At 43.4% G+C, this 10,824-nt stretch overlaps 1 long non-coding RNA gene across 1 annotated transcript; it reads right to left on the bottom strand.

Moving 5' to 3' along the window:
• Positions 1–4,177: 4,177 nt before the first annotated feature.
• On the bottom strand, positions 4,178–10,408 carry LOC119179474 (uncharacterized). Its single transcript, XR_005110809.2, has 2 exons — positions 10,142–10,408; positions 4,178–4,770 (listed from the first exon to the last, which is right to left on the bottom strand). It is a non-coding gene; the product is annotated as an uncharacterized LOC119179474 (long non-coding RNA).
• Between the last annotated feature and the right edge of the window lie 416 nt (positions 10,409–10,824).

The raw sequence follows: 10,824 nt of genomic DNA, 5'->3' as shown, positions 1-10,824 counted from the left end.
CAGGTATGTGCCGCTGGTATGCGGGTATGTGTCACAGGTGATTGACACTTGTAGTATCTACCCAGTAACGACGAGAACACACATGGGCAATTTTAAGGTGCGAGTGTTAAGAAATAACCAAAATCGGTAGCGTAAGCCCAACGAATGCAAAGAATAAATGTCAGGGTCCCAGCTGGAATCAAACCCAAGCATTCTGCGTGTCAATGAAGCATTTTGCCACAGAACTACGCCAGGTCTCGGAACTACTTTTCACACAGACGCTAATCTTCGTGAAACGTCAATAGTGGTTGTAGTGCTGCCAACCCAATTTTATAAACATTACATATGTGCTCCTTTCATACATCCGTCAGGTCGGGTTGACTTCATTTGTGGTTAGTTGCCATGCGCTGAAGTTGATTTATGTGGCAGTGTTCAGGGCCAGCATCCTCGCGAGAATCAGCGCTTCATATCAGCATCTGGTGTTGCTAATACGTATGTTCCAATTGGCCCCATTGTGCAGGTGCAAATAACTGGTTATATAAACATCTGCAACTCTTCAACATATGTCTATGCGTGTAACGTTAGTAGATATATTTAGCGTCATTTCATGACATGTCACACAATAAAAATTGCAACGCGGTCACCTTCCCTCCGCATGCTTCGCATAACGTCAATTCCCAGGTACGAGGGATCTGCCGAATTTTGTGTGCTGCTTCTGGCAGGTGCTTTGCTTATCGCATGTGATACGTGGGCGCAAATGAGCCAGCTTGTTGGCAGCTGAAAAAACAGCAAGATGGCAAGTTGGGCTAGTTGAACAACGTTCATAATTGAAAATTTTGTAGAAGCGCACTGAAAAAACGGACGGACAGAAGAAGCTGACTAGGACAGCGCTTGCCTATGAGCTGAAAAAAAAAACCGGAATGTCATATATGACGGGTACTTCTTGAGGTTATGACTCACACGATGTACATAAGGGACCACCTCTGGCTTAACCCACTCCCTCTCCTTCGGGTGCGCATTTGCATTGGCAGCGCTGCTTTTTCACCTTCTGCAGCAGGGATTCCTCCACGGAACTAACAACATACTGAGGGTAGCCGGTCTTGGAAAGTCTTTGAAGCTGAAGCAAAAAGCTAGCCTGCATAGCATGTTCACATGATCTGCGTATGTAGTGCCAACTCCAAGCAAAGTAGAGCGATTCCGGGCTTCACAGTCTTTGAATGCGCTGAGTCGTACACTAACAATTCTTTCTTACAACGTGGGAGGTACACGCACACCATACACGACCACCCAAAATCGTCAGATTAAGTTAGAATAACTGCAAATGGCTATTTTTCGGAAGTTCATCAGTGAACGTGAGCCCCTTAGCGTTTGCTCCAAAAACATCTAAAATCTGCTCAACCATCACAGGCCAAGGAAAATGGCATCTATTGTCAACCACACTTAAAAAATTATTGACATATCTAAAAACTTTAACAACATTCGAAAGAGATGAAGTAAAAACACTTTGTAGTGCGTGGTCAAAGGACCATAAAATGACGTCACATAAAATAGGTGATTCTCGTGATCCAATGCGAATGCCCTTCCACTCTGAAAACATGCCACGTTGAAAACAAACGAAAGTGTGGCTGAGATAGGCTTCCAAAAGGGTAACAAAGTTAGCAGATGACATTTCTGTTTTAGTCACAAAGGTGCATGGCTTCGACATTTCCGGAATTCTTTTTTTTTTTTACTGTGCCGGAGTACGAGAACTGAGACGACATCTTCCCGTACGTCCCATTCGCGTACAACACGGCCGGTCAAGAGACCACAAGGAAGGCACCCTTTAGTGTTCTTTACGCACGTGAAGTTTCGACAACGTTAGTCCCTCACAAAAATGATGGCGATGAGGCGGACACTGAAGTGTTACGCAGCGAGCAGAAGCCAGATCACTTGCCTGCTTGGTTGGGAATCACTGCACAACAAGACGACGATGCTAAATATTACAACCTCCAGCACAGACCTGTCTTATGCAACGTGGGTGACAAAGTGTGGGTCTAGACACCCATTCGTCGGTGTAGACTCTCCGAAAACTCGTTGCGAAGAAACTTCGGACCTTGCGCAGTCCTGTGACAAATCAGCTACGAGGATGTTCCGGACGGCCCTCAGTATTCAAAGAGCCGAACACTTTCACCAGAAGTTGCTCACCAGCTTCGTATCTAGCCATACTTTTAGTGATCAAATGCACTGTCTCTTTCTGTCTTGCTTGCTGAACGCTATACATCCGGACAATTTTTCTTCTTTTTTTAAGGAAAAAATTGTCGCGCGTATACGTGCCAGTGGCGGCAACAACGAAGCAGCGCTTGTGTTCTTGGCCGTGCCAACGCCTCCTCTATATTATCAATGCCAGCCAGATGCACCTGATTCAGCCGTTCACCATCCTCTCCTCTAAACCTTTCCTGCCCTCACATATCGCCTAGCCTTCGCATGTGCTTTGCGGTCATTGGGGAGAGAACACTTCATGCAGTTCCTTTCTACGGAAATAAAATTGTGACTTTTGTTCAGTTGTGAACAGATCCGTGGGGTGGCGTATTACATTCCCCGTGCTCACAATAATAGCGGCCACGCTGCCTCTGTAAAAGATACGGCGTTTTGAGATATCGTGTCGCCGTTTGATATGCAGGCCACCAATGTAGGGTAACCAGAACCACTGAGGAAGCGTCACCGCAGAGCTGGTTATGAGGTGGTGGCGGCAGAGCTTCGAGCAACAAACAAAGAACACGAAGGAACAAATATGGCAGACGTATACTACGGGAGTCGCAACACGTCCATCACAGCTCCGGGACAAAGCGCTCGGAAGCATGTGGGACTCAAACTGCAAGCAGCGCTGTACCGATCACGTAGCGTCGCATCGCCACCACTCCCTGAACTAACGCCGACCGACGGCTCCCGTTGATAAGCGCGCGTTGCCTTTTGCCTGGTACTATTGAATCAAATAAAGGAGGCGGTGGCTGAGCGCAGGGACGAAGAAGACGTCGCAGTCTTTTCAGTGATCGATAAAACACACTTTCATGTGGTTCCCCGTTTGCTCGTCGATCACGTGTCATCGCAATATATGAGAAACTTTCTGCACTAAAAAACAAACGGCATCATGTTAGACAAGATGATACGTACTGCGAAGGCATGAAATGCATCCTCAAGCTTGCCCCTGAGCACAGTGTGATGAAATGAAGAAGTTTTACTGGTTTACATAGATGAATCTTGAAGATAACGAAGCATGCTCAAAAACAAGATACTCACTCTGACGTGTGTTGCATGTAAAAATCGTTACAGGTGAGGGTGAATACCTCTTTATCGACGTAAAGATCTAAATAAACCACAACTTACCACTTATATGCAAATAAATAATGGCTAATTAGCATTGATTATGTTGGCTGAGCAAATTCGAAAGCGTGAGACACCTATATAACGTTCATTCGTGCGTTATTCTTGTACTGGGCCACGTAATGTTAATGCGTTTTTAGTTGTACTGTTTTATCGGAATTCGTATTACACAGCTTCAATATCTAGACATATTTACTTGCTTCCTTTAATGTGGCTTCGAGCTACTCGTATGCGCATGAGTATTTTACGTCACTGTTAGAACCCAAGACAAAATTTTTTTCATACATCTTTTTTTCGCTCACCGCTTTTCAATCTTTTTTTTTATACTTCTAGGAATGTTTCAGGTTTCTGTTTTTTTAGTATAGCGTTAATTTTCATTTTCAGACGCCATCGTAGATAAAAACACGGCGAGAATAATTTCTATTCTTGAAATAAATATGTGACTAAACCGCAAATGTCAGACAACAGCTGTAATTTAATTTGCCTCCTCACATTGCGTAAACGTTGAAGTCTTTGGGTGCTTCCATTCCATCGCCAAAAAAAAATCAGCGGAAGTTTGTCGTCAGGCGAAAATTACAGTGATGAATCCCTGGTCTTTCGTTCGGAAGTGAGTATATCTGCTATACAGTGCATTTTTGTCCTCCGAAAACGCTTTATGTCGCCAATGGTATGAATATTCTTGCCAATAGAGATAAATTTTTAAAAGAGGCCCACATTATTCCTCAGTGTCCAGAAATACCCAACACGCACCATCTTAGCCCACCACCATCCATCAAGGTCGAAAGAAACATTTCTATTGTTCTCGAGTGACAACCAATCACCGTTTAAAACGCAGCCATTTCTCAACACGTTTTTATTATACCACAACTTTATTTGAAAATATTTATTCTTTCGCTACAAGAGAAGCTGAAGAACGATACATTCAGACGAAACATGATTGAATGGCAAAGTATGAACAGAAATTTATCGACCTCTTGACGAGCCCACAATTTAACCGTGTAGTATTTGCACATTGCCGATGTTGCGATTTCGATCCATTGTTCCGATTTTCGCGTTGTAATACGTGTTCCCGGTGCAACTGTATGTAATGCTTCGTTGCGTTCTTGAAGGCCTTCGGCAGCTTCTTGCAGCATAGGTATCATTCTTATCATCTCTGTCTAGATTATATTACAGGCCAGCGTAGTGATTATATGCATTAGTATGCCCAAGGACAGGCGTAGAAATATAAGCAGTGGAGTTATTTATCGTCTTTTTTTGTTCATCTCTGCTCGCAGAGTGCCCGCTCCATGCACTTTCCGTCTACGCCGAGGCGGTAGAATCCCCTCACGCAGTAGCATCCGGTGCTGGGGTTCACTCTGCACATGATCAAGTTGTTGGGATTGCACTCACACTGAGCGCATACTTCCATCAAGCTTGGCACCGGGAGCCGAACTGCAAAACGAAAGAGGCGAATGCATCATTGAGCTCAGATAGATGCTGTACAGGGCTGATACCGCGACTCTCGTCATCCCCAAAGGAAGCGAAAACACGGCATATCCACGAAGTGAATGACGATGAGTGAAAGAAGCAGCGCGATTGTTCGGTGTTACCGTAAGTCACCAGTGACACTGACCACTCATACGTGTAAATTATTGCCAAGTAGTGTACAGGTATATACATTGTTTATTAGTCAAAAATGGTACGTTGTGTTGAGTTGTGAATCATTATTACTACATTGTGGTATCGAATCCAGCCTGAAGTCGGCAAAGACAAGGTTTGGACACGTTCTCCCGGTGGTTGTTGCTTGTTTCAGTCGGGCGAAATGCATCGTAGAGCATCTCGAGACGTCATGCACTGCACAAGCCAGTCGTTGTCCGTGACCATCTCCGTCACCAGCGTCCCCGTAGTCACTACTATGGTGCACCGGCTAACGGACAAGCCTCCAGCTTAAGGAGCGTCGCCTTTATAATGTCTTCACTGCAAGAAGATGACATGAAGTATTTTCATATCAAGATCAACTACAGGCTTTACAAAGGGTACACGACGGCGCTTAAGGCTCGGCCTGATGGTGCCAACGGAGACGCGGCCAACCTTGGCGTGAAAAAGCTGGTCTTCAGGACTCTTGTTAATGAAGTTTTGTGAATTGATGAACGAACGAATTATTGAACGAACGTTTGCAATGTGATCCCTCAAAGTCTAAAAACCACTGTTCGATTATGTAAGTGTTTTTTTTTCTTTTTTGCTCACACGACGACTTCGCCGTTATCCATGCCGCAGTATTTGACAGAGGACGTAAGACAACCTTCACAAATGAGTGCGGATAGAATAGATCAATTTTAAAAGTGTTGACATGAAATTTTATTAGAGCTTCTATACAACGATTGAGAGTGCAACTAATAAACATGTCGGTGCTTAAATCGTGAGCTCGAGCCGAGACACTGAAGTTCCTATTAGTTGTGAATTTCGCGCTTGAATATAAGTCAACGATTATTTTCCCTGATTGCTTTGAAAATATTCACTGTGCACTGTGCGTGGTGATCGGTGCTTACGAACAGTATGTAGTAATGAACAGACTAATGGTGCTGAATTGGCAAACTCTCTTTATACCATGTTGCAGGTCAGAGTTACCTTACTTTGGGAAATGTCGCTTAATACGGAGCATATCCTGGTACAAGCAAATGCCAAAAAACTGAATGGATGAGTCATCGTTGCATGACACAAAGTTTTGAGCCAAGATAAAAATGGGGGCCTTGAAAAAGAATCTTTCAATTAAGAGAGTCATCTTATTCGAAAGACTCGTGACCATAGTCAAGCTGGAGCACTCCCTTACCACCTTCTTCAAATTGCGGACAATTAATTTTGTTACAGCGCTACTAGTCCTATTAACGAATTGAATTACCTGTTAACGCAATAATTATGTTAATTATGTTAACGCAATAGCGTTAAAGAGTTCGTTTCGCAGAAATTCTGGAGTCAGCGTAAGTGTTGGCGTCGTTAGATGTAAACGAAAAATCATCTTTGTGCAACCGAAAAATTAAAAAAGATGCAAATAAAGTGATAAAAAAATGTGAGGCTGAGTGGGGATCGAACCCGGGTCATTTACGTCGCAATAGGGTGATTCAACACAGAGCCACGCCTCTTTTTTTTTTCATTCTTTCTTTCATGGTACTTGTCAATACAGTTAAACTAACTTCCTCCGCTTGGAATCGCAGTCGAAGTATTTTTCCTGTTTTACAAACAGACAACGCACAGTTCCTGTATACATGCATCGAAACCCAGCAGAGAATTTCGCCTTAAGAGTGCATGGTTCAAGCGTACATTGTCATCGGGCGTCACAACAATGGATTATCATGACTTCATAGTTTGAGGCCAGTCACCCACTGCAAAAGGCCCACACGCTACTGCACCCTTAAGGCTACGTAGTGGGTGCCTAGCAAGCTCAATATATTTCATGCACTGAATGTTTGAAGTACGCACTAGGAACAAAATATCACCATCGCAATCAACTTTTAAAGGTGAAGCTTAAGGGTCCCCCAATCATTTTTCATTTATTTAATCAATGCTATCAGCAACTTTTCAATCTTCAAGAAAGGAGCGGTTACAATGCAGCAAGGTACAGTTATTACAAAAATAATGTATTGCGAAGACAAATAACAATAAAATATAAACACAAGAGCAACACCGTAATACAATGAACAATCAATTTTAAATTATTGATCATGAAGAGTAACACACATCCATTCTGTTACAAGAAAAAATAGAATGGACAATCAATAGTAGTTATTTTCAAGAAACACAGTACACCCAGAAATTACAAGTATATTCGAAGCCCCACGACGGTGGTCTGGTGGCTAAGGTACTCGGCTGATGACCCGCAGGTCGCGGGATTGAATTCCGACAGCGGCGGCTGCATTTCCGATGGAGGTGAAAATGCAGTAGGCCCGTGTGCTCAGATTTGGGTGCACGTTAAAGAACCCCAGGTGGTGAAAATTTCCGGAGCCCTTCACTATGGTGTCTCTCATAATCATATGGTGGTATTGGAACGTTAAACCCCACATATCAATCAATCTATCTATCAACAAGTAGAATCGATTGGGTGATAAAATAGATGCAGACGTTCACACGTTTCTACGCCAGCTTGGTAGCCAGCCCCTGGCAGCCACGGTTCTCGTGAAAAAGGAACCGTAGTTTGCTTTAGTCCTTGTGTTTCATTTTGCTTAGTCATGTCGTGAAAAATTACGTGTATGCCTGGAAGTTTAACTCAATCTCTCACTAAATGGTGTTGAACTACAACTTATGACGGTGCCACTTCAACTGCGATGACAGTGTGTAAGAACGAGACTGCATATAAAGACGTGATCATATTCCATGTAAACACAACGAATTGCTTTTCACTGAACAAGTTTTATGCCCTTATTTGTTTCGGTGTATTGATCACAAACAACCCCAGTAACGTTCGTATGGTGGACGTGTATGTAAATAGTTTTGTTTTGTTTTTGCAGAGTTTTGTATGATGCCTGAAAAGCCAGAGCTGTTTTGAGGCTACAAACCCAATGTCTTTGTTTTTGGTTTTTCTCTAGTATGCGGGTTTCGGTTTAGGGTAGAATCAATATGCAAACCCAATTATTTAAATTGCTGAACAAAAATGATTAGGTTATTAGTTGCATTGTATGCGTAGGGAAGCGGTTTCTTTTCACGACTAATTGATATCAGCGCATTTCGTGGTGTACGATTTCATCTCCCACGTAGAACACCAGGTGGCTAAAGTCATTAAATAGATTTTTGGGGTGGCTCGATCCTCAATTACCTCCATATTTTATTAGGTGATGCAGTCGTCTGAGAAAAACCGCTCAGACAATAGTCGATAACCAAGAAACTCTGATAAATAATAAAAAGAAGGGGCCCAAGGAACGAGCTTTGAGGTACCCCGGAAAGCAATGTTGCTTTTTTTTTACTGCAATTTAGCTTTTGGGCGTATTCATGGCGGTTAGAATGATAATAGTCAAGACACTTTATAAGGTAATTGTTTCTTGAAAGGCTCCCAATTACCGTCCACAAAGTGTAATGGTATACAACGGCAAATGTTTTTCTTTTCTTTTTTTTTTGAAATTGAGAAAGGTTTACATTCATTTGACCACCCTCGCGTAGCGTTGTGTTAAATTCATCTATAGTATGAAACAGTAGCTTATTCATAATATGATGCATTTAAAGGTGCTTCGTGTCACATTTGGTAATGAATGAAGACTCATATACGGCTTAAGTAAGAAGTTGTTTCTTTGAAACACTCCGGAAGGAATTTACGCTGTAGTGAATATAACAAATTTACTACACGTATACCAAATGCAACACAGCCCTTTTTTTTTCAATATATTGACGTGTTGACAAAACCATAGTCGGGCCGGGGGAGGACATCACCACCCTTTCTTCCTAGTCACCTGAGAAGAGGGGCCGGAAGTCTTCCCCTCACCCGTTAACTTTAAAGGGGTGAGGGCGAAAAGTCTGTCACATACATTGAAGTATCAGGGAGGGGGCGATGCGACAAACCTTCGCCCCCCACCCCTCAAGCAGGAACTTCACGCAAAAAGAGGCAGCAGTCGCGACGTGCAACACGAAACCTTTGATTCGGGCGAACTTGAATCCAGAAAATAAAACTTAAAGCGGAGGCAATAAGCTATGTGCACTGATATCGGCAACAGATTATTGGCCGTCTGTAATCTGATCATCGGTGGAGCGCGTCGTCGTTGGTATTACATCAGTCATCGAATCTTTCAAAGTTATCGGGGTGCTCTCGTAAGCTCACGAATAGACTTGGCCATTCGCGTTCTGCGCGTAATTTTAACGAAATTATCTTGAACAATCGCGAATATTTTCGATCAATGTGGTGCGGTGTACTTAAAGCGTTGCTAACAGTCTCTGTGGGTGAAACCCGAATGCATCGAAATAAAGCAATTAAGACGCAAGGCAAAAAAACAACAAAAACACAAGGAAAACCAAGCACCTGTTAAGCTTTATGGAGGCGATTTTCCTCAAAAGCTCACAGCAGGTCATTGAGTCCAGGTCAAGGCCCCAGCTGTTTGTAACTGACCTAGATATGCACACCATATAACAGATTCTAGGGGGTGTTCAAAATTAGGCTTTATAGTTTCCTTAAAATGCAATGCTAAGGGGCTCGTCAGAACCACTGTTTCAGATAAGTTGTGTATCCCAGGGGTCACAGAGTCAGACTATAACTACCGCGTTTAGCCATTAATTGACTAAGATTGAATAACTAAGTTTCCAGCGAGTGCAGCAAGCGGGTATGTATGTATTGAAAAGTTGTAGACAGTCACGTTTGTACACAATTAGACTTTAAAGAATTCCTCCAGCAGCTCTTACTTCAAATTTTACAACAAAGTTTTATCGCAGTTTGCATGCAAGGCGGTGTGCCCTGGTGCAAAGCTCGTCCCTGGTGTGCCCCGGCAGTTGCATGCCGGGTTTAATCTGACAACGGGTCGAAGACATAAGCGGGTATGAGAACGGTTACCGTCTTGCTACCGGCTGGCGCTGGCAAGGAATGACTGCTCGTCCCTCACGAGAGGAACACCGCGTTGATAAGTTCCGCCTTGCATGCTTTGACCATTTCAGTGGTGTGCCCCCCAAAATCAAGGAGGTGCTCCTCTCCCACCAAAAAAAATTTCCGGCTACACCCCTGGTTGAGACTTCGAGTGCATAATTTCTCAAGTGCATATTTGCATATGAGCTTCACAGGAAACTGAACGTTTTGACGTTCCCCATTTGTTTTTTACAACACTAGTGCAAACTCCAAATAACTCAGGGGTCTTACCTGTGTCATTGAGAGGTATCAGCAGCACCGGCGTAACGTAAATGTTGAAAAGAAAGATGATGAAAAGCGTGTACATCACGCCCAGTATTCGGCTCTTCGAAATGACCAACAGCGTCCCCGCTCTCCGCGTCTTCAGACGATCGGGCTGCGGAGGCCACAACGCGCTTTTTAACCAGTCTCGAATGGTAAGACAATCCGCGCAGCCGAGTCACGCTCTGGCCGGAAAACAGCTGCATTTCTCGTAGCTGAGAATCCGAAGCAAGGCCGTCTCCCATGTGGTCAGCATCGCGGTGTTTAAGGCATAGCGAAGAAGTATTACGTCTGGGAATGTCTGAAACATGAGCACACTTTCGTTGCTGCTTTACGTTCTTGGTAATAGCGGCTTTCAATTACTTCCAGTCCTGGTGGAGGTTTTTCATAGGTAAGAAGGCTTGATTTTTTTCAGCTTCTAATTGCCGTACGACGTGATTGGAAGAACGTTTTTTTTTTTTTTATTTTGAGTATACCTCACGTCATCCTCGGGCTTTCGAAAAAGACGGGCAGTTAATCACGGCTTAAGGTTTCTCCCCAACACTGATCTTCATTTACTTCAATATCAGGTAACTCGGTACTCCTTTGCGCACTAAGACTGGTTGGACACCAATTTCTAATGAGTACGCAAGCTATTGAATTATACATATTAG

The sequence above is a fragment of the Rhipicephalus microplus genome, chromosome 7 (assembly GCF_043290135.1).
Source record: "Rhipicephalus microplus isolate Deutch F79 chromosome 7, USDA_Rmic, whole genome shotgun sequence".
In the NCBI taxonomy this organism is placed as follows: domain Eukaryota; kingdom Metazoa; phylum Arthropoda; class Arachnida; order Ixodida; family Ixodidae; genus Rhipicephalus; species Rhipicephalus microplus.
This window is presented reverse-complemented; position numbering and strand designations above follow the sequence as displayed.